This window comes from Scyliorhinus torazame, chromosome 15 (genome assembly GCF_047496885.1).
Source record: "Scyliorhinus torazame isolate Kashiwa2021f chromosome 15, sScyTor2.1, whole genome shotgun sequence".
In the NCBI taxonomy this organism is placed as follows: domain Eukaryota; kingdom Metazoa; phylum Chordata; class Chondrichthyes; order Carcharhiniformes; family Scyliorhinidae; genus Scyliorhinus; species Scyliorhinus torazame.
The window spans coordinates 73872075-73897196 of record NC_092721.1 but is presented as its reverse complement, the minus strand read 5'-3'; the positions used below and the strand labels follow the sequence as shown (position 1 = coordinate 73897196).

Sequence of the window (25122 nt, the reverse complement as noted above, 5' to 3'; positions counted from 1 at the left end):
CAGATTAAAGCCATCCTTACGCCAGCATATTACAGATAGGTTACCCAAATTCTACTAATGGATGCTTGAAAGAACAATTTAGAAGGCAGATTCATTGTACAGCTCGTTAAGGAATAAAGTCTGATCTAAAATCATTTATCACAGAGCCAGAAGATGTTCTTTTATTTTCACTTGTTAACAGCTACTAACCAAAATGGTACAGCACAGCAGAGACCACAGCTAACTTGTAGATTGTCTTTTTTTGTTCTATTAACAGAAGTGATAGAGAATTTCCAGAAATTGCCATAAATCCAGATCACCAACATTATTCACAGTAGAATTATCCCAAAGATTAGCTGCAAATTGCTCTCTAAATTAAATTTAAGATTTCATTATTCATGACTGGTGTATTGTAACTGGTTAGAGAAATTCCTGGTGTGTCTGACAGCTCTGATTCTCAATGAAAATAATTATGTGGAGATGTGTATAAAATAGAAGTATCTTGTTTATCCATATATATCTATATAAGAACAGGAGTCACTGGGTCAAACTACTGGAGCGCCCTCCCTAACAACCATAGAACAGAATAGAATTCCTACGTTGTAGAAGGAGGCCATTCGGCCCATCGCGTCTGCACCGACCCTCTGAAAGAGCACCCTACCCCACTCCCACTCCCCGCCCGAGCCCCGTACTCCCACCTAACCTGCACATCTTTGGATGCTAAAGGACAATTTAGCATGGCCAATCCGCTTAACTAACCTGTACATCATCCTGCACATCTTTGGACTGTGAGAGGAATCTGGAGCACCCGGAGGAAACCCACCCGGACACGGAAAGAATGTACAAACCCCACAGAGTCTCCCAAGGCCAGAATTGAATCCAGGTCCCTGGTGCTGTGAGTCAGCAGTGCTGACCATTGGGGCACCTTGCTGCCCTGATGGGTATATCTACACCACGTGGACTGAAGCAGTTCAAGAAGGTGGCTCACCACCACCTTCTCAAGGACAATTAGGAATTGAAGAAAAAATGTTGGTCCTTCTCGTGATGCTCACCTCTGGTGAAAGAATAAAAAAAAGGTTATTCTGTCCCTTGTGTCTATTCTGTCACTGAATTACATCATGGCCAAACGGTAGTACAGCTCCAAAAAACAGCCTTAAATCCATATTCCATAATACCCTCCCCTCATGAAAATCCATCAATTTCAGGCTTGAGATTTCCAATTGAGCTCGAGGTTCTAGTACCCTTTGTGAATTATTGCTTCTCGCTTTCACTTGCGAATCGCCCTGGTTCTACTGTTCACATTTTTACCTTGTTTTGTGCTTCCTACGAAAGAAAACTACACCATCTCTACCAAATTCCACCAGCTGCCTTGGTAAGATTTGAACCCATCTCCCCAAAGCATTAACCCAGGCCTCAAAATTAATAGTTGAGCGACATTATGAATATGCCACCATCTCCCCCAATGATTGGAGGAGAGAGAAAATCTGACAGCCAGGAGATTTTATTGGAGGATGTGGACTTGAGAAGAGTAGCAATTTTTTGGGCGAATAGAAAACCTCCAAAGATTCTTCTCCCTCATCAGCTCCTCCATCATCCTTATAGGAACTGTGATAGATCGGTGACATGAGTTAGTGGTGACATGGGAAAGGGTGAGAAATCTCCATTGCACCTATTATCACACTTCAGTTAGTGGTGACATTAATTCAGTATGAGTGGCTGTCCAAGTGGCAGTGTGATATCTAATGGGCAGCATGCTAGCACAGTGGTTAGCACAGTTGCTTCACAGCTCCAGGATCCCGGATTTGTCTCCCGGCTTCACGTTCTCCCTGTGTCTGCGTGGGTTTCCTCCGGGTGTTCCAGTTTCCTCCCACAGTCCAAAGATTGCAGGTTAGGTGAACTGGTCATGCTAAATTGCCCTTAGTGTCCAAAAAGCGATTGGGTGGGGTTACGGGGATAGGTTGGAAGTGTGGGCTTAATTGGGGTACTCTTTCAAAAGGGCCGGTGCAGACTCGATGGGCCGAATGACCTCCTTCTGCACTGTAGATTCTATGATTCTATGAATGTTGGCCGTATCTCTCCATCATCAACTGTAAATACTTGTGCTACTTGCTGATCTCCAAGGCAACATCCTCCATCACGGTCAGGGCCTACAGGTCCACCTCCCCCTCCAGATCGCTTCGTCTCCTGGGGGTTTTCCCACTCTTTTCTTGCAACCTGTGAATGCAGGATTAGGAGTGTGAAAAGTGTGAGAGTGTATTGAAGACAGAACAACAACTATTGTGAAGGGTGGCTGGAAGGAATCGGTGAAAACTGTGGATAGGGTCAGGGTGATTGTGAATGTTGCTGCTCAGATGGAGATTTGACGAGGTGCGGGGAGAGAAAGAAATTTGTGGATGCATTAATCTGAAGAGAATGCAAGGGAAGTCAGAGAGTGATGTAGCCACTTGAAAGTGGCATGCCACTCACCATTCCTGACCCAATAAGGTCCTGGAACCTTTTCCAGCACTGATTTCAGATCCTGACTGTTATATTACGTGATCATAATATGTTCTTACTCTTTGCTTTACTTGCAGAATGGTCTGATGGTTAGATTTCAATGAAATAACCAATCTTCAATTTAAAGAAAATTAGATTTAATGAATAACAAATATAAATACTAATGAATTTGTTCACTCCACAGAACTATGACTGATGATGAAGTAAATCAAAAGAAGTATTAATTATGTTTAACTACGTGCCAACTAAGCTATATCCCTCTAACACTCTGCTGTCTATTCACTCCTGGTTCGAAGAGACCCAAGATGCTCGGAGTTCAGTTTATATATCTGAATCTCGTGCTGCCATCTAGTGGTTGTCTAACACGATGATGCAGTTGTTAACCCTTCATATACCATCAGATGTACAGATCACTACACTGACTACCACACTTCTGCTGCTGACCCTGTCCATAACGTCCAGGCATCGTTGTTTATGTTGGGTACTTGGCCTCCTCTGCCCATCCCATCTGTACCTCACCGCCTCCAGCACAACCTCCAAGGATGGTTAAATGAAGCAATGTCAGCCTACCCAAACTTCCTGGCATGTTCCTGCCCCCAACAGGCATGATGATCAAGATTTCCTGCTGCCAATCTGATGCCCAACAAGGTTGCTTTAATTAGAGAGCCTTTATTCAAAGAGTGCAGGTCGCCATCATGCCCGTACTCCAAAACCCTGAAGCACAATACAAATGCATTCTGTTGTTTTAGCTGAGGTATTTTACTTCTTGGCATATTTCCTTTCACTTTGTTTTGGAGTCTCGCAAAGCCTCGAGTGGGTCGCTGGCGGGTGTCAGGAAATGACTGAAAATCGCTTGTAGGTCGGCTGAAGTTATTGTGAAAAGCCCCGAGTCGCCACATTCCGGCACCTGTTCGGGGAGGCTGGTATGGGAATTGAACCGTGCTGCTGGCCTGCCTTGGTCTGCTTTAAAATCCAGCGATTTAGCCCAGTGAGCTAAACCAGCCAGGAAGGTCGTGGAGCGATCCGTCATGGTGTTCCCGATTGCGAGAGAAACTTTTAAGAATGCCGGCCGCAACTTCCGGCAGCAGCATGGCTCGGAATAGTGGGGATGAGGACTTTACATGGACCCACCCCCGTCTGAGGTGGAGATTAAGGTGATCAAAGCCCACCGTGAATGCCAGAACAAGATCATCAAACTGATGGGGGATTACCGGCTGAAAGGATACAGGATGCTGGCAGACTGTTAGCAGGAATTAGGAATATCCTTTTTCAAGGCATGACACAGAAAAACTGCTATGTCGCCTGTCAGGAGCTGGATTCTGATGTGGACAAGGACAACTCCGCTTTGAACCCACAAGAGGCCCTGTCTCAAGTGAAGCACCGACAGCACATTTTCAATGGCCACGAGGAGTCTCTCTGCTCCCACTCCATTCCTGATATTTCGACCTGTGCCAGGTTTCTGCCAGCCCCTTTACCCGAGCTCCCTGAGCCAGCTCCACCCCATGCTGAGGGCGACGAGTCTCCCCCTGCCCACGCAACCTGTGGGCCCCCACCCACAGGGAGGCTGAGCGAGCCATATTGCACAAGCTGGTCTCGACCAACGGCAGGTTTGATTTCCTCATCTGTGGGGAGATGCTCGCAGCTCGTCATTTTGATCAGGAACTGCACCAATTCCCTGCAACACCTTAAGCAACTGGCGTAGTCGCATGCCAGGGGGTGGTAGATTGAGGGATGGGGATGGTCTCTGTTAGTGGTTCTGCCTCCAACACAGTGGACCCACCCTGGATCGAACCGTGCAGTTCCACACCAGGTCTGCAGGAGGCACTGTTACATTTGCTCCGGCACAACCTCCAAGCCCATGTAAATGTCCTGCTATGACCATCTGATCCCCTCTACTAGCTTTGACTTTGCCCTGTTGGAGAGCAAATGGAGCCTGGATTGCCAATGGGGCATTTAGCGGTTAAGTACGTTTACAAGGCTTCAGTCCACCTGGTTTTAAACAGTGCTAGTCTGAACTGTATAGAGCTTCAGGGCCTCTGGTGAACAACCTACTAAGAAGAAACTGAAATCAGGAACAAAGCAGTAAAATTACTTGAGGTATGGCAGGCGATCCGGCTTGATGCGGATGTCCATCTTCTGAAAATCTTAGAGTAATAAATTGATGCACGATCAATTGCACAGAGACGAGAGTTGAATACGACTGAGGCTTTATTACTCTAAGATGTGTGGCCTCCTACAGCAGCTGGCGAAATGACTGCTGTATAGGGAGCACACATATTTATACTCCGGCTACTGGGCGGAGCCAGCAGGCAGGGACTACCCCCGTACCCCCGTACCTGTAGTACAGGGCCTTACCACACATCTCCTAATATATATAACAGTGGTGATTACCACATTCACCCCCTGTTAAAATTGAGCCCGGCGGGGGTGGTGGAGAACTACATACGGAGCAAGTTTAATGTACAGAAGCGAAAAAAATATTTCTTTCTGAAGTCCAGTACAAGGTGGTTTGATAGTCCCGAGCCAATTATAGATTTAGCCGGTCCGGGGCCTTGATGTGGCGTTGGGAGCGACGCAGTGGTGGTGGCGATTCCGGTGTTGGTCTGGTCCTCAGTGACTCGGGAGCGTGCCAAAATCCTCTTCATCCTTGGGCGTGGGTAGGGGGAGGATGGATGGTCCTGGGGGGGGGGTTGCTGCTGTGTGCACCGGGGGAGGGGTGGGTGGAACCGGGTCGGAGGAGTGTGTGTGTGTGTGTGTGGAACCTGCTGGTGCCAGGTCCCTGAGGGAGACAGTATCCTGGCGGCCGTCGGGGTACGCTACGTAGACATACTGGGGGTTAGCGTGGAATAACTGCGCCCTTTCAACTAACGGTACCGCCTTGTGGAGTCGGACGTGCCTACGGAGGTGTACGGGTCCTGGAGCTGCGAGCCAAGTCGGGAGCGACACCTCAGATGTGGATTTCCGTATCTGGATGGATGAAGCTTTCGGTGCTCCCGGAGTCCCGCAGGCAATAGGTCTCGTGCCCATCGATCTTCACGCTTGTCGAGGCGGTGGCTAGATTGTGCGGGCGAGACTAGTCGAACGTGACCGAGGCGAGTCGTGGCTGGTCATCGCTGGTGTCGAACGATGGGGTGCCTGGGGGGCACGGGTCCTGGAACAATGGTGGTGCCCATGTGACGCGGGGAAGACAAGATGGCGGCGCCTGATGATCTTGGGGTGGACAAGCTGATGGCGCCCACGGGCCGCTCGTGGCGGGGGTTGAGAAAGATGGCGGCGCCCATGGGCCGCATGTGGTCCGAGAAGGGGAAGATAGCAGCGCCCACTGGTCGCGTGTGGTCTGAGGGGGTGAAGATGGTGGCGCCCATTGTCCATACACGAGGGGGGTCGGGGCAATAGCGGTGACTGAACGGGCCTGGCGCACCTCAGCGAAGTGCCACTCTTGCCGCAGGCCTTGCAAAGTCCGGTGCGGGCCGGGCAGCGTTGGCGGGGGTGTTTCTGTTGCCCGCAGAAGTAACATGGGGGGCCGCCGGGGTTGGCTGGCTGGTGCGTGGCACAGCCGCGTTGACTGGGTGAAGCCCCCGGTGAGGAGGCCATCTGCGGAGTTCACGATGTGTAGGAGGGGTGAGCCGCGCCTGGGGGGTCTATGCCTGAATATTGCATGAGGCGTCTGTCATCGACAGCGCCTGTTTTTTTGTTGCTGCGAGGTCGAGCGTGGCTCCCTCTAAATGAGGTCCTCCCTCTCCCCATAACGAAGGCGTCCCGCATGAGGAGGTTTGAATGTTCCGTGGCCATGACAGCCTGACAGTCACAGTCTCTGACCAAAGGAATTAAAGAACGCCAGAAATCTTCTACGGACTCACCAGGGAGTTGACTGCGAGTAGAGAGTACGTGTCTGGTGAAGAGCGTGTTCGTCTGCTGGGCGTAATTCTCTTTCAGTCGCGCCATGGCTTCGGCGTAGTTCAGCCCGTCCTGGATAAGAGGGAAGATGTTGGAGCTCAGCCGCGAGTAGGGTATCTGGATCTTCTGAGCTTCCGAGATTGGGTCTGGTGCAGACCTCATGTAAGCTTCGAAACAAGCTAGCCAGTGTTGAAAGTCCTTTTTGGTATCGCTTGATTGCGGATCCAGCTGCAAGCGATCCGGCTCGATGCAGAGTTCCATCTTCTGAAAATCTTAGAGTAATAAATTGATGATGGGCGCTGCTATCTTCCCCTTCTCGGACCACATGCGGCCCATGGGCGCCGCCATCTTTCTCAACCCCCGCCACGAGCGGCCCGTGGGTGCCATCAGCTTGTCCACCCCAAGATCATCAGGCGCCGCCATCTTGTCTTCCCCGCGTCACATGGGCACCACCATTGTTCCAGGACCCGTGCCCCCCAGGCACCCCATCGTTCGACACCAGCGATGACCAGCCACGACTCGCCTCGGTCACGTTCGACTAGTCTCGCCCGCACAATCTAGCCACCGCCTCGACAAGCGTGAAGATCGATGGGCACGATCAATTGCACAGAGACGAGAGTTGAATACAACTGAGGCTTTATTACTCTAAGATGTGTGGCCTCCTACAGCAGCTGGCGAAATGACTGCTGTATAGGGAGCACACATATTTATACTCCGGCTACTGGGCGGAGCCAGCAGGCAGGGACTATCCCCGTACCTGTAGTACAGGGCCTTACCACACATCTCCTAATATATACAACAGTGGTGATTGCCACAATGGCTTTGTTAATTGCACCAATGCAAATCAGGATGCAAAGTCCATGTGCGTTATATGCAGGGAAGTGCTAGTAAATGAAAGCTTAAAAGCCACAAAACTGAATGGCATTTGAACACTAAACATGGCAAATTCGAGGACAAACCTCTTGATTTTTTTCGAAGGATGCAGCAAGGACTTAAATCGTCGGGTTAAGTCCCTAGCAGAAATGTAACATTGAATAACAAAGCAAGTGTGATCGTGAGGACCAAGCAGGCTCACCTGTCACATTAAAGGTAAGTGAAAATGGTGGGTCGCGAAGATCGGCTGCGTGGATTGCACAGGCCAGCGGTCGGCAAAAGTGGATCCCGGGAAAAAAAGTTTGAAAAACACTGCATTAGCATCTACTTTGGGGAATTAGATAAGAAGAATCAGGATAAAGCACTGGGTGAAACATAGCTGAGCAGAAACAACAGCTATCTATCCATTCTTCATGAACTTCACAGACTGCTATACTTGAGGCTCATGCACACCAGCTCTTTCATACAAACGGAGCAAGGGCTTCATTCTCTCATAAAATTTAAAGTTGTCTTGACCTGAATTCTGTCACAACTTCAGGATTTAGTGCAAACCCATTTACTGCAGGACATCTGAAATCTCTGCTCCACCACAGTCTGCGCTATGGACCCACCCCAACCAACCACAAGAACTTGCAATCCGCTCCCATATCACTGTCGCAAAACGCATCGAACGTTAAGCCTTGTTCAGTGAGGCATAACAGGAGTTTCAACAGCGATCTGAGTAATGATCATTGCTGAACAATGGATCTGGCCCTGAAATAATAATGTTACATTTGTAGAGTGTTGTTAAGTGTCTGAATTCTGACTAATTGCTGAACATTTTTAGAACAAGGTGGTTTAAAATAATTATCATTCTGTTCATGACATTTCAGCTTCTGCCCATGTGAATGAACCAACTTTATTTCACTCTTTAAACATTTTTAAAAGTGATTTTAATATTAATGCTTTCCATTTTCTGGTTGGCGCTCTGTGAAGATTCTTTAATGTGATTGGCTGCTGGATGACTTGATGACACCACTGCTACTCAATGCTAGGAATCTCCATTAAAACATTTTGTGAGAGTTAAGGGCGGGACTCTCCCGCAATCGGCGGGGCGGCCCGTACCGGCGGCAAGAGCGGCGTGAACCACTCCGGCATCGGGCCGCCCGGAAGTTGCGGCGCTGGAGGGTTTGGTGGCACGGCAACCGGCGCTGAAGGGCGAATTGGCGCATATGCAGGACTGCCAGCGTGATCTGGCATGTTTCCTGCACATGCGCAGGGGGTTTCTTCTCCGCGCCGGCCATGGTGGAGCCTTACAGAGGCCGGCGTGGAATGAAAGAGTGCCCCCCACGGCACAGGCCCACCCACAGATTGGTGGGCCCCAATCGCGGGCCAGGCCACCGTGGGGGTCCTCCCCGGGGCTGGACCCCCCCCCCCCCGAGGACTCACCTAGCCGACCTACAAGCCAGGTCCCACCGTGTGGGACCATGTCCATTTCATGCCGGCGGGACTAGCCGAAAACGGGCGGCCGCTCGGCCCATCGGGGCCCGGAGAACTGCTGGGGGGGCCGTTGGCAGCGGCCCCTGACTGGCGCAGCGCGATCTCTGCCCTCGCCTGAAAACTGGCACCGGAGAATTCGGCAGCCGGCGTCGAAGCGACGGGGCGGATTCACCCCCCCCCCTTCCCCAGCGATTCTCTGACCCAGCGGGGGGTCGGAGAATCCTGCCCAAAGTTCCTATCACAGAGATCACTGGACTTTCAATTTTCTTTGAGGTCAATGGTGCGCATCCTTGCTTAGTCACTGATTGCAAAACCATGACCATACGTGTGCTGCCAGCCAGGCGTTGTTTTTATATTCATATTTATTGCACCTTTACATTGACTGCTGATTGCACTGACAATGAAATAATGCTAGAGATTTCTAGCAGCTTGCAAGACAACCATTTGTATTCAGATCCCTTCTTCGCACAGACTTATATATCATAAAGTTTTATTGCAAAATCATCAAACAGATTAAACAAGACGTGGACTTTTTTTGTTCATACCCGAACCTATGTCATTAGATTACACTAAAATACACTACTATTGGGGCACCAAACGTTTACATAAACAGTAAACAGTTAAGAGGGAAAAATCTTTAAATGAACTTAATCCAAATGGACCTGGGACCTGTTAAGTGCCAGTTAATTATTTTACCTTCTTATATAGTTTGAAGGAAGCTCCCACTAATTCTCCGAGTTTAAATGCTTGAAGGGGAATTAAAGTTCAGCTATTATGGAACATGATTACGTGCCGAGGGATTGTAATGATATATTTAAACACATGATACTCGTAATAGGAGACGCAAGGACTTCCTGACATTGGTCAGTGTGCATTAAGAGGACTCCCTTTCATACAATTGATTTTATTAGGAAAGGAAATATAAACCAGAGGTTTTGCCAAATACAATTGATCTTGGTTCGAAGTGCAGTTTGTAAATAATTGAATGCCCAGCAATCGGCCCATAAAAATAATTTGGCACATTAACCCTGAATCAGATCAAACACCGACCCCATTTGGGTAGACTGAGAGCGAAATATAGGGTGCGATTTAATGGAAAACTTTCTAAGTGTGGTCATGAGCACGAACTGCCGCAATCTTCCCGGCGAGGCCATCACCGGTATCAAACGTTAATTGGTCCACTTAATGAGGCTTCACGGGTTTCCCGTCGCAAATTATGGTCCCGCCAGCTTATTTGTTGGGGCCGTCCCCGCCAGCTCCCCGCTAACAAGGGGGAGCAGCACTGAAGCCAATCCTGCAGAGCAAACCCCATACTGCTCGCAGCCATGCCACCGAGGAGACCAGTCCCAGGATTGAGTGATGACGATCAGGCCAGGTTGTTGGATGCGCCGGCCAGATTCCCTCCCTCCAACCCCCCATGAGCATGCACCTGGCACCACCCCGCCTGATACCATGTTTAGCAGTGCTTCTCATGTCGCTCCCCCATTTGCCTCATCCGCCCCAAACACTCCACCCCCATCCACCCGCATTCACTTTCCACCCCATACCCCATCCCCCAACCCCCATACACCCCATTCCCCCATCTCCCTCATAATCTCCACCCTCCCCCATGCTCCCCATCCCCCCTGCATTACCCCCCTCCCCATCCCTGTGATGAACGAAGCTTGCGGCTTACGATGCCCCTTCTGTGTCCCTGCATGAGAAGTTGTCCCACAACAGATGGGAGATGGCGCAGGCGGGCATTGGGGCACCGGACATGAGTATCCTCACTCCCTACGAGGAACGGGCTGTGGAGGTCACAGGGGCTGAGGACAGATCGGTCACCGATGTAGCGGTTGGCGTATGGTGCCGAGGTGAGCATTTACCAGCCCCTACCCTGATAACCTGTCACACGTGAGTTGCTAATGCCATACAGAATGACCCATTCCTCCCACTGACCACTTGTCCATTCTCCTACAGGATCGCCATCCGACAATGCCAGCCCATCCGGTGTGGCCCCCCCCACCACCACCACCAGCACTCTCCCACCCATTTCCCATGAGAACACTTTGGAGGTAGCTCCGAGGAGACCACCGTATTCACCGCACAGCTGTCATCCCCACCCTTCACCAGTGCAGAGACACACACCTCGGTGGGCAATGTTAGTGGTCAGGCTTCTGGGGCACATTCTGATGAGCACCTCACAGTGCAGGCTGGAAAGCTCAGGTGAGACAGCAGTCGGAGGTCTGCTGGATCACAGGACTCACTGGGTCCCAGTCAGATGCTGAGCTCCTGGACAAGGCTTACCCGGAGCTGATGTAGTCAATAGGGTTCGGCAGTGATATTCAGAGGTGGATGTCAGTGACACTCCAACATACCCATAGCCGATTGGTGGAGCCCCAGCAGTTATAGGCGCAGGAGATATCGCTGGCAATGTGTGGCACTGAGGCTAACACTGCTAGGGTGGCGACCACAGTGGAGAGCGTGGTGCATGATGTCAGTAGAATTAGTGCTGGTGTCCAAGGAAAGGGTCAGTCAGTGACAGTCATGGTTGAACGCCTTGACACCATGTCCCAGTCATGGGGGATGTGTCCCAATCCCAGGTGGACCTGAATGAGGCGCCACAGAACATGTCCCAGTCTCAGGTGGGCATTGTCGAGGCATTCCAGACCATGTCCCAGGCGCAGGGGGAGGTGTCCCAGTCGCACATGGGCATTGCTAGGGTGCTCCAGAGCATGTACTGGTCGCTGAGGAGCATCGCCAAGGATGTCAACACCATGTTGCAGACATTGGGCAGCCACTAGGGCTGGCAGATCCAGATGATGCAGGGGCTGCCGGTGTTCGATCCAGCTGCCCCTCCGCTTCGAGGTGAACCCCAGGGCCCTATGGGCACCAATCGGGAGGACGGCGTGCTGGGTGCCAACCTGAAGCCAGATTGCGGAGCGTCGGCAGTGGCCACCCGCGCTCGAGAGTTCCACCCCCCCCGAGATTGGCACGTCTTGGAATCAGTACCCGGAACAGGGCGGCACAGCGGGGCATGGGCTGGCAAGTAGGCCAGGGTCTTCTGGCCCCAGGTACCCCAGAGGAAACTGGCCAGGGGGCATCAAAGGCCACAGGACACGATAGGCAGCAGATTGTCTCCAACTCTGACGTGCATCCTGGTGACACATCTAGAAGCAGCAGTAGAGCACGGAAGGCTAAAGAGGTCGAGGATCATTGAGAGGCAACTGGGCATGAGGGTGGGATGAGGGGGGAATGGGTTGGGGGAGGGGTGGGGAAGGTGGGGCAGCACCATCAGGGACTAGGGGTCGTTGGGACACAAGGTATCGCAATAAAAAATGTTGCACCCGAGAAATCTGATGCCTCTGGTATTTTCTTCCGCAATGCGGGCCGACCACCAAACCCCTGCTCCAGCCACCCGGGCATGGAGGTCCTGGCGTCTGCACGGCCCCTACCCAGGCACACATGATGCAGGTGATGGGTGTGACCAAGCACTCAGCAGACAGGCATAGACTGAGGAGCACCAGCGCTCAGCTCTCAGCGGGTTACCATCATCCTACTGCCTTCTACCGTGACCCACTGACAGTGCCGACACAGTCCCATCACCCTGGGGTGATGTTACGCAGGCCCTATTAGGGGGAAGGGGAGGAAGAGTGTGGGGGGAGGGGTGGGAGGGTGTGTAAAGTCGGTTGAGGCCACATCCCATGCAAAGTAGGCGAGGAAAGGGACCTCTCTCGCCCTCCGTCGCCACTGCCACCTGTCCTTTTTCCGCCTGAGGAAGTCTATCTTTAAGGCACAGGCGAATGTTTGTGCGGGCACAAAACAAAAGTAAATAAAAGGAATAAACAAGGGACAAACAGGAATTAACAGGAGGATCCTTGCAGCACTTTAACTGTCCATTAAACTCTGCGCAGATAGCTGAGGTCAGTACTTGACAGTCCAATACCTTTTTAATGAGGAAGCTTATATTTCACCAATGCTACTTAATCTATCCAACACTGAAAGGAAACAATTGAAACAGTGGACATCCATTCCTTCAGAAAGCAAATTGTTGGTTGCGGTTTTCAAAATTAGAATTGGCCTTTTTGTTGCCTCCTTTATTCTCTTTCTCTTAATCCACCTTTAGTTTTCTTCTCTCTATTTATCTTTCTGTAGCTGATTCAAATCCAATTCTCCCATTTCAATTCTCACTACCTTCACTGTTTCTTTCTCAACTGTTAACTGTTTTTTTATCTCACTGGTTAACAAATTGCTTGGTCTTATTGTTCACCAAGGATTTGTTTCCCTCACTGTATCCTTATCAGTTCGCACTTCCAACAATTTTCGGCACAATCATTCACTGAATTTGAAGGGAGAGGGGAAACTAACAGGGAACAATCCAGAAAGATTTGCATCCATTTAACCTTTAGTTGCGTCTAGCCTTGACATCCTAAATTTGTATCAGTCATTGGTTGCATTTCTTCAATCCATTGCACTCACTGCATGGGGTTTCTCAACATTAAACAGGCAAGGACAAGACTATGGGCGTGATTTACCAGCTGCGTCCCACCAGAATCGATGCTCAACGCGGCCAGTCAATCCTGGCAGAGGCCTCCTCCGGGATTCCCAACTGCCATCACGACTTGCGAGACCTACCCAGATCTCTGCCCATTGTGGGCAGGACCCAGTCTTGCACAATTCAGTGAGTTTAAGAATGCCCTTAATCATGCTTGCACTGGATCTAACAGCCACGTGGTATCTATCGGCCTACCTGAGGAGACCCCAGCTAGGCTTTGTTCAATACTGGTCCTGGGGAGGAATGGTACCTGGGGGAGTCTACAAAGCGATCGGAGGCTCCAAGGTGTTCGGTCTCTGAGCAGGGTGGCACACTGGCACTACTGGTGCCACCTGGGAACTTTGGCACTGCCAGCCTAGTACACTGGCAGTGCCATCCTAATGGTTCCAGGGTGTCTGGTGGCACTGCCAGGCTGGCAGGGGCACTGTCAGGGTGCCAGGTTGGCATGTTGCCCACGCATGATCGGGCCTGAGGTGCCCTGCCCATGTGGGGGTGGGGGGGGGAGGGGTCACGATGACCCTCTTATAGGTGAGTGGGGGCATTGGGGTGGTCTGGAGATTGCGGCAGAGGGTCAAGAAATCCGGGTGCCATATTAAAATGGTGCCCCAATCGCGTTCTGCACTGAGGTGCTCCACTCGTCAGAGCTCCTCAGTGCAGGAAATGATGTTGTTAAATGCGGCCCCGGTGCGGGGGGGCTGGGGGGGGGGGGGGGGGGTGGGTAGGCGTTCTTTGGCAAGGCACTAAAAACAAAGTGTGCCGTTCGATTACAGGGAACAACCCCACTAATCCAGCCCACAACGAACAGATCACGCCTTACATCTAAATATTGGCCTAATTTTGGCACACAAGGTCCAGGCTGCAGAGTTTTCTAACAGCAGTATCAGAGGATCCAGCTAATCTCCAAACATAGCATGGCTTTCAAGCCACCATTCCCATGAGCTACACTGGAACATTCTAGCTTGACTGAAAATAAAATGTCTACAGATAATGTAGAGCAGAATTTTAACAGGCAAGGAGAGGCAGGTTTGGATATTAGTGGGTAATTCAATCTCCTGAATTTCATTTGAATCAGGATCTTGGCATCATCCCACCCTCTTCTGGGTTACACAATTTATCCAACTGCACATGGCACCTCTGTGAGAGACATTAGGAGAAGCAATGTCATTGCCAACAGCAAAGCATCACTAGCTGCCCTTCCATCAGCCACATGCCCCTCCAAAGAGCAATAAGGATGAATACTGAGATCAAGTGGAAGGACATGAGACACCCCCCCCAACCCCCCACACCAGCACAGGGTGGACAGGTAGAGGACCAGTTGTCTTGACATGAGTGAGAATCAGTGCCTCAAGAATCTCAGGCTTTCTTGCCAGATCACTGCTGACTTCTTCAAACTTCTAGAACATGACCTCCTTCCCAGTGCAGGAGGTGCGCACCTATTGCCAGTGTCCAGAAAATGTGCAGGTGAATGCTGGGAAAGTCAGATGTAAAACTTAGCGTCTGAAAGTATTCTGTCACTCCTCTTATGTCCTCTTGATGCACAGTTTCCAGGTTGGAGGGACTGCACTTCTGTTGTGGCATTTCAACGCATGCCTGCTTGTTTGGGGAGATTGTCAGCTTCCTCCTGTTCTTGGTAAGTTCACTTCACGCATCTGATGCAACCCTTCAGGTAAGCGTGAGACCCCCAAGAAGAGGATTTGCAAGTCTCCTCTCCATTCTGGTAGTTGCTGCACCCTCAAAGATCCAAAATGAATGGAGTTTTGCATGCAACGCCAAATTTTGTGTTCTCGCTCGCAACGGATAAGACGATGGATCCATCAGTAAACTCCAGCCCCCCCAATATGCCGCCCACCCCCGGCCCTTCTGAATTAGTCAGGAGACTCAGAGACAGAATGATAATGCCTGGCTCAATGGGAGGTGGTTGGGGAAGGTGGCACTGTTTGTGTAAGCCATGTTGGTTTGTGCCCGGAGGGGTTTGTTGGGTATATTATTGTGGTTTTGTTTTTATTGAAATTTGATGAATAAAATTGTTTAAATTACAAATGCCTCAATAAAATATTTTCTAAAAAAAAAGATAATGCCTGGCTTAGTTGAAGAGTCTTAGGAAATGCGCCCATTCACCAGTTGGGTTCCAAACTCACAATTTTTCCTGTCGTTCCAGCAGAGACTAATGTGATAACAAAAAATTCATCCTCACTATAAATAAAGGCCCAAAAATTTCAATGAAAATAGGCTACTAGCACTCACCCATATTTATGGGGAAACGTCAGGCAAGGGCAGAAGCATGATTAATGGGCAGCACGGTAACACAAGTAGATAACACTGTGGTTTCACAGCACCAGGGTCCCAGGTTCGATTCCCCGCTGGGCCACTGTCTGTGTGGAGTCTGCACGTTCTCCCCGTGTCTACGTGGGTTTCCTCCGGGTGCTCCGGTTTCCTCCCACATTCCAAAGACGTGCAGGTTAGGTGGATTGGCCATGATAAATTGCCCTTCGTGACCAAAAAGGTTAGGAGGGGTGATTGGGTTCTGGAGATAGGGTGGAAGTGAGGGCTTAAGTGGGTCGGTGCAGACTTGATGGGCCAAATGGTCTCCTTCTGCACTGTATGTTCTATGTTCTAAATGTGAAAATCCAAAGGTTCCTGCCATTTGCTTCGTGAAAATAAGGCCTTGTCACCTGGCTTCCCATTTAAATGCATTGAGTAGTCTGATACTCATGTACTTGAATGACAAATTCAAAATTAAGTCGTTATTTCAATTCTAAATACTCTTTTCATGACCTAATAATTATTCATTCCTGCCCATCTGAAGCACCGCCCCTGCCCAACTCCATCATTGAAAATGAATTGTGCAGTTCGATGTCTTCAGATTTCAAATATTGTTTGAGATTCAGATTAAGCTTAAAAATCCCCCACATGGTTTCTTGCTTTTGTCTTTCTTTCTGAATCCAATCTTCTTTTATCTCTGTTTAGTCTTCTTTCTGTGTCTTCAAAATGTCTTCAATATTAAACCGGCAAGGACAAGTCTATGACTAATGATAGACATCATTCCTAGGCCAGTCACAGCAAATTTGGACGAACATATTTTTAACAGATTAAATCATCACCAAAACCAAATGATATTACAATTAAACACCACAGCTCCAGAAAACAATTTGAATTTGAAAATGAAATGCCTGGGTTTGACATAATGGAAATCGAAAGCAGAAATAAGTAAGATGTATAGTAATAATTAGTGGAATTATTCTTGGCACAACATGAATAATTATGAATTTAATTATCATTAGGCAAAACTATTTGGTGTTAGAATAAATTGCCCAGCAAGTATTTGTAGTTAAAGAAGCGAAACAGAGATTGACCTTCAACATAATCAAGGAAGAGAGAGCAAGGATAAAATGAACGAAGGCTTAAGAAAGGCAGTGTGTGGGAGGATAATATAAAGAAAAAAATTAGGAGTACACCACAAGAGTTATATGAAACAAGATTGTAAAGACTTCAACAAAATGTCACAGTGACCTTCCATATTCACAATAGCTTATATATAAATATAATTTCCATACATACGTTATACAAAGCACTTCAATACCACCAGCTATAGTCGATAGTTCAAGTGTGTGCATTGGAAGCTGTTTTAGATCTGTCAGTAGTCTGAATTTATTAAATATTCCACCAGCATAATTATAATCCTTCACTACACAGTTAATGAACCATATTGACATCCAAAGACACTTCAATTAATCTGCCACTAACGTTTTACATACCAAAAAATCTTTATCAAAAAGATCTCAAATCTGTTTCCCTCATACCTATTTAGTCTATATTTCAAAGCTGTCAAAGAACAAATCATTCAGCCTACCATTTGCAAGCAGGTACATTTTTTCTGAAGCAAAAATTTGAGCACTGCAATGTAAGGCTGTTTAACCCGAGTAGATTTTGACGGTCCTATTAATGTCATTCTGGAAATAGCTACATTGTTTTTTTTTGACATGCATGGCAGAAGATTTGCATGAAAAAAAATTTAAAATGCAAATTGAAATTTTTGTCAGGTAACAACATGGGTTCCTCTAATTCAATATTACAATATTCAATGTTCAGAATTTGCATAAAATAATTTCTGCCGACCAGATTTGAAAACCCAGGTTTTATGTAAATGCTGTGATGGAACCTTTGTATTTGAGGGTTCAAGTGATTTGTTCTTTATGTCACAGTGAAGATAATGAACCGATGATCGAGTTCCAATTTGTTTTTTGGGAAATCAAGATCTTTTCTAATTTAGAAAGCCTAACATGAAATCACATGAAAATTATACTTCTTCGAAACTTAATTAATAATTTACATATTAATAAACTGAGTGTGTGATCCTGATAATCTTCTTTCAGATCATAGTTTATTGGAAGCAATTTCAAAATAAAAAATTGCCAGCCAATGATAACACCCATGTCTGGCATAATCTGCCCCCAACTAACCTCCTGGCAGTTTTATTCCTCAATTAATCCCTTGCTGTAATGTACTCATCTGTTGACATACCTTCCCCATGACAGGTCAGATGAGTTGCGAGAAATGAGACTCAGAAGCAGCTGTACCACTATAGCACGGAGTGGACATAGTTTATTCCATTGGCAGCTGTTCAAATGACTTGCCTGCCCATGAGAACTCGCATCAGTGATTTCATCTGTCAATTACCAGACAGTTCCAGCAATGTCAAGAGATACGAAAGCTCCAGTAAAATTGTTATCTGGAACTGATGCCCTGCCAGGGAAAATGATGCCACCGGCTTGCTTGAAAGGACATCAGAACCTTAAGCTGTCCAAATCCCTATGGAGGTTGCCCCTGGACCAAGAGCCAGCTGAATGGAAACATTGTGAGTGAATACAAAGAGGTGCCAAATCGTTTGTGAACTTACTTAATATTGACAAAAACATTGCTGATTAAAATTGCCAACCTTCTAAAAAATATTTTTTTTAAATCAACCTGGAGCCACCAATTTTAAAATCAATAAACATTTTATATTTGTCTGGAAATGTAATCAAAAAGGAATTCTTTACTCTGAATTGGAAGATCAACCAGTTTATAAAAAGAAAGCCTTGCATAATGTGACATTTGTGCTTATATAGTCCTCAGGGCATTTCAAAACACTTTATAGCTACTTAGGTATATTTGATGTGTATGATTGTTGTAATGGAGGAAATATGGCAGCCAATTTGCACACAGCAAGTTTCCACAGCAACAATGAACGAATGACCAAGGACTCTATTATTAGGTTACATATATATAAAACGCAATATTATAGGGTCATTTAGTGAGTGGGCAAATGTATGGCAGATGCAGTATAATGTGGATAAATGTGAGGTTAGCAACTTTGGCAGCAAAACTGGGAATGCAGACTATTGTCTGAATGGCTATAAATTGAGAGAAAGGAATGTGCATCGAGGCCTGGGTGTCTTCGCACACCGGTCGCTGAAGGTAGGAATGCAAACTGATGTGTTATATACTCTGGGATAACACAGGCTGCAACTGGATGCAGCTTTAATCAAAAGATACTCCAGACCTTGAAGTTAGTTCAATCTGATTTATTGAACCAGTATCACAGTTAGCACAGTTCTCTGTGAGTTCGATTCTCTGCTAACCTAAGTGTGGTTACTCTGTCTGACTGAACCAGACTAGCTCTCAGCCATGTACTGGAGGTGTGATACTGTACATACACCCTGACTCACTCTGTAGATGTTCATCAGTGGAAAGAGGCGGAGTGTGAGTGCCTCGTGCCTTTTATAGTGAGATACCATCCCTGAGTGTCCTGCCTGCTCATTAGTCATGTCCTGTTCCCTGTGTTCATTAGCTGCCTGTCTGTGCCTGTCTGTATATCATTATCTGCATGTCTGAATGTCATGACATCTCCCCCTTTTTTAAATGTTTTGTTGGCACATGGGAACGTACTTCCATGTGGTGGCATATATTAACATATTTACAAGCGGTGGCATATGTGAACATATTTACATGTGAAGACAGCTGTCTAATGTGAGAAAACAGAACATAGCAAACAAAACAAATGTTTATAAGTCCAGTCTCTGGGGCTTGCGTCTGATCCTTGTTGACCTCCGGAGAGGTGGTGGTGGGGACGACGGCGCCTTGACAAGTGGGATGGAAGGCTGACTGGTGGCCTCGTAGTTCGAGGTATCAGGAGGTGGCAAAACAACAGATGGAAATGGAGAAGAAAGCGGTTGCAGCCAGGCAGTTTGCGCAGTGCCCGTCTGTTTCCTCGCAAAACCGCACCATCAACCATACGTAAAATATACGAGCGGAGCGCAGCCTGTCGAACAACGACAGCTGGAGCAAACCAACCACCATCCGGTATCTTAATCCTGACAGTGTCTGCCGGGGAGCTGCACCTTCTGCAGCACCGGGAGGTGATCCAGGTTGGGCAAGTGTATAGCTGGAAGTGTTGTCCGCAGCTCCCTGTTCATCAGGAGTTGAGCCAGCGACATGCCAGTGGACAGTGGGGTCGCCCTGTATGCAAGCAGCGTGAGGTAGATGTCAGAAGCAGAATCCGCAGCCTTGCAGATAAGCTGTTTCACAACGTGTACCCCTTTTTCAACCTTCCCATTGGACTGCGGATAGTGTGGGCTGGAATTGACATGTTTGAAACGGTATGACTTGGCAAACATAGACCACTCGTGGCTGTTGAAGCACGGGCCATTGTCACTCATGATAGTGAGTGGGATACCACACCTGGAGAACGTCTCCTTACAGGCCTTGATGACGGTCCGAGATGTGAGGTCTGAGAGCTTCACGACTTCAGGGTAATTGGAGAAATAGTCAATAATCAACACGTAGTCACGACCATTCGCACGAAAGAAGTCGATGCCAACCTTGGACCACGGGGAGATCTCGATTTAATTGGGAGCGCTGGCCCCTGACTGGTGGTGCAGACCTGCACAAGGCTGCATAGTGTCCATGCTTCCCGAAGTTTAAACATCGCCTGCCTCTTGCAGGGCAGTATTTCTTTAAGTGGTCATTGCCGCAGTTCGAGCACGTCATGACGTCGGTGTCCTGAGGCTCCGCGCGTCGTCGCACATGTGCAGTGCGGGTGTCGGCCGCTTCGTTATCCCATTCGCATTGCGCATGCGTAGGGCCCTGGGAAAAGCGCGCAAAATAGCTGCTTTCATCAATGCTGAGGCGCTGCATCTGGGAGATGGCCTGCACACTCTCTGCCTCATGGGACGAAAGTTTCTCATTTTCAGCCGCTTTGTACTGGGCATAGCGATTTTTGCTATGCTCATGCACTGTGCATGTTTCAATCGTGACTGGCAGGGTCAAATGCTTGATTTTCAGTAGCTGCTCTCTCAGAGGATCAGAGTGAACTCCAAAAACGATTTGGTCTCTGATCATGGAGTCAGCAATATCACCAAAGTTGCAGGACAGCGCTAGCAGGCGGAGGTTAGTTAAGAAGGAGTTGAAAGATTCACCTTTACCTTGTAGACGCTGTGTGAATATGTAGCGCTCGAAGATTTCATTGGTGTCCACTTCACAGTGACTGTCAAATTTGTCCAGGATGGTCTGAAACTTTGTCTTGCCCTGGCCTTCGGTGAAGTGAAAAGAGTTGAAGAGTTTGATGGCTTGATCACCCACTGTTCAGAGGAGAAGCCCGATCTTCCTTGCATCAGACGCACCCACGAGGTCTGAAGCTTCGATGTACAGCAGAAACTTTTGCTTGAATATCCGCCAGTTGGCACTGAGATTGCCGGGGGTCCTGAGCTGGTGAGGAGCCTGAATCTTCGCCAAGGTGCCGGGATACATTCGCTGGTCGTCATTGAACGGACTGAGGTAAACCACCTAGATTAAGCAGTCTCCTGGTAGCATGATGTGTTATGTACTCTGGGATAACACAGGCCGCACCTGGATGCAGCTTTAACCAAAATATACTCCAGACCTTGAAGTAAGTTCAATCTGATTTATTGAACCAGTAGCACAGTTAGCACTGTTCTCTATGAGTTCGACTCTCTGCTAACCTAAGTGTGGTTACTCTGTCTGACTGAACCAGACTAGCTCTTAGCCACGTGCTGGAGGTGTGATACTGTACATACACCCTGATTCACTCTGTAGATGTTCATCAGTGGAAAGAGGTGGAGTTTGTGTGCCTCGTGCCTTTTATAGTGAGATACCACCCCTGAGTATCCTGCCTGCTCATTGGTCATGTCCTGTTTTCTGTGTTCATTAGCTGCCTGTCTGTGTCTGTCTGTATATTATTATCTGCATGTCTGCATATCATGACACAAACAAGGCAAATGGTATGCTGGCCTTCATAGCAAGAGGATTCGATTACAGGAGCAGGGATGTCTTGATGCAATTATACAGGGCCTTGGTGCGACCACACCTTTTAAAAAAAAGTTTTTATTTGGTATTTTCCATTTTATACAGAATAACAGCTCAATCTATGGTGCACTTGGTATTTACAAATAAAGTTGCTTCTTATTTATAGAAACTTTTACACGTGTTCCTTCCATCTACCCTCCCTCCCCTCCCTTCCCCCGTTGGTGGTCTCGTTTCCCCCACTCCCAGTGCTGACTTCTGCCGTGGGTGTCACATAATGTGCTCCGCTCTTTTCTGTTTTCAGATGTTGTGCTTGCGGGGGCAGGTGTAGGGGGTGGGGGAGGGGGGCTTTCTGGTCCCTCCCCTCCTCCCTTTTTTCCCTTTGCTTTATGCTGTGACTCCCTTGGGTTCCCTCCTCTCCTCCTACCCCTTCCCTTCTCTGCTCTTTTCTGTTGTGTGTGCTGTTATTTGTTATCCTCCATCCCTCCTCTAACCGCACCCCCCCTTCCTCGTCACTATTGGTCTTGAACAAGTCTTGGAACAGGCTGATGAATGGCCCCCGTGCGTTGTGGGAGCCCTCGTCCAACCCTCGGATAGTGTATTTTATCTTCTCCAGGTGAAGAAATTCCGACAGTTCTGCCCGCCAGTCTGCACCTGTTGGTGCTGCTGCTGATCACCGGCCTAAGCAAGATTCTCCAGCGTGCGATTAAGGAAGGAGAAGCCAGGGTGTCCGCCCTCCTCCCCATATGTAGTTCTGGCTGGTCCGATAGCCCGAAGACTGCCTCTGTCGGGCACGGCTCCATTCTCACTCACACAACCTTGGACATCACCTCGAAGAAAGCAGCCCAGAACCCAAACAGCCTGAGGCAAGCCCAAAACATGTGAGTGTGGTTGGCCAGGCCCCCCTGGCACCATTCGCATTTATCCCCCACCTCTGGGAAGTGCTCATTCGGGTTCTAGTCAGGTGTGCTCTGTGCACCACTTTAAACTGCATGAGGCTTAGCCCAGCGAAGGAGAAGGTGGAGTTGTCCTAGCTCAGTGCTTCGCTCCAGAGTCTCCAACCCACCTCCATTCCCAGTTCATCCCCCCATTTTCATCTGGCTCCGTCCAGTGGTAGTCTTGTCCTATCCAGTAACCATCCGTAGATGTTCACAGAGCTCCCCCCCTCCTTATTGTCCATGTTCATTAGTTCCTCCAGTAATTTATCTCTCGGGGTCTGGGGTACTTTGCCGTCTCCTTGCAGAGAAAGTGATTAATTCCTGTCCTCCTTCAGTTCGCCCAAGGTTGCGAGTCTGTACCCGATGTAAAAGTCCCTGACACTTAGCATTCCCCCATCCTGTCTCCATTTTACAAAGGTGGCGTCGAGCATGGCTGGTGGGAATTTGTGGTTGCCGCAGATGGGAGCCATGGAAGATTTCTCGGTTAGGCCGAAATCTTGCCTCATTTGGTTCCATGTCCTCAGTGTGGCTACCACCACTGGGCAGAATGTGTATTTCGTCGGGGGGGGGGGGGGATGGGAACACTGCCGTGGTGAGGGCCCGGAGGGTCGTTCCATTGCAGGAGGACTCCTCCAGCCTCACCCATTCCATGGTTTCTTGTATCCATCCCCTCACCCTCTGTGGCTGACCAGTATTGGTACTGTAGGTTCGGTAGGGCTAAACCGCCCATATTCTTCCTCCTTTGTAGTGTCGACTTAGTGATCCTTGGGTTCTTACCCCGCCCACACAAACGCCATGATCATTTTGTCTATCTTATGGATAAAGGCCTTGGGGATGAAGATCGATATGGATCTAAACAGGAAGAGGGACCTTGGCAGTACATTCATCTTAATCCTCTGCACCCTCTCCGCCAGGGAAAGTGGGAGCGTATCCCATCTCTGTCGGTCCTTTTTAACTTCCTCCGCCAGGCTGGTCAGGTTCCACTTGTGGATCCTTGTCCGGTTGTGGGCTATATGGATCCCCAGACAGCGGAATTTGCATTGAACTAGTTTGAATTCTACTCTCTCCAGGTCTGTCCCTCCCATTTTCGGGTTCACCGGGAATGCTTCGCTCTTGCCCAGGTTAAATTTGTAACCAAAGACGGCTTCAAACTCTTCCAGGAGCTGCATGATTGCTTTCAGGTCGTTCTGTGGCTCCGTAATGTAGAGGATCAGGTCATCCGCATAGAGTGAGACTCTGTGCTCTCTACCTCCTCTTTGGATGCCCTTCCAGCTTTTCACGTTTCGCAGAGCGATCGCCAGGGGTTCATTTGCCAGGGCAAACAGGAGTGGGGACAGTGGGCATCCCTGCCTTGTGCCTCTGTGCAGTTGTAAATATTCAGAGGTGGTGGTGTTGGTTCGAACACTCACCTTGGGGGTGTTGTACAGGAGTTTCACCCGCAAGGCGAATCCCGTTCCTAGCCCAAATCACTCCAGTACCTCAAAGAGGTACTTCCTTTCAACTCTGTCGAAGACCTTTTCTGCATCCAAGGTGACAATCACCTCTGGTGTTCTCGGATGGGGTAATTATTACATTCAGCAACTGCCTGATGTTCGCAGTTAGCTGTCTACCTTTAATAAAACCCATCTAGTCCTCTGCGACCACCTCTGGTACGCAGTGCTCCAACCTCTTGGCCAGGACTTTCACAAGTATCTTCATGTCTACGTTGCGCAGCGAAATTGATGTGTACGATCCGCATTCCGTCAGGTCTTTGTCTTTTTTTGGGTATCAGTGAAATAGTGGCCAGTGTAAGCGTTGGAGGCAGGGTGCCCCTCCGTAGTGCGTCTGCGAACATGTCGGTAGGTGTGGGGCCAAGTCTGGTGCAAATCTTTTGCAGAAGTCCCAGCGCCTTCATCAACAGCATGGAGCTGATGTTCATATTTTATATATATTATTATATTATTATATTTTATTATATTATTATTATTTTTAATAAAAATTTAATTTAGTTGTTAGCCAGATCTTGGTAGAAAGTTAGAGGAATGGCAGGGAAGGGAGTGCAATGTTCCTCCTGCAGGATGTTTGAGGTGAGGGATGCAGTTAGTGTCCCTGCTGATTTTACCTGCAGGAAGTGCTGCCATCTCCAGCTCCTCCAAGACCGAGTTAGGGAACTGGAGCTGGAGTTGGAAGAACTTCGGATCATTCGGGAGGCAGAAGGGGTCATAGACAGCAGCTTCAGGGAATTAGTTACACCAAAGATTGGAGATAGGTGGGTAACTGTAAGAGGGACTGGGAAAAAGCAGTCAGTGCAGGGATCCCCTGCGGTCGTTCCCCTGAGAAACAAGTATACCGCTTTGGATACTTGTGGGGGGGACGACTTACCAGGGGTAAGCCATGGGGTACGGGCCTCTGGCACGGAGTCTGTCCCTGTTGCTCAGAAGGGAAGGGGGGAGAGGAGCAGAGCATTAGTAATTGGGGACTCTATAGTCAGGGGCACAGATAGGAGATTTTGTGGGAGCGTGAGAGACTCACGTTTGGTATGTTGCCTCCCAGGTGCAAGGGTACGTGATGTCTCGGATCGTGTTTTCCGGGTCCTTAGGGGGGAGGGGGAGCAGCCCCAAGTCGTGGTCCACATTGGCACTAACG

General features: G+C 48.7%; 1 pseudogene; it reads left to right on the top strand.

Annotated features, from left to right (window-relative positions):
- Positions 1-3564: 3564 nt before the first annotated feature.
- LOC140391307 (protein ZNRD2 pseudogene) lies at positions 3565-4177 on the top strand (annotated as a pseudogene).
- The last annotated feature ends 20945 nt before the right edge of the window (positions 4178-25122 follow it).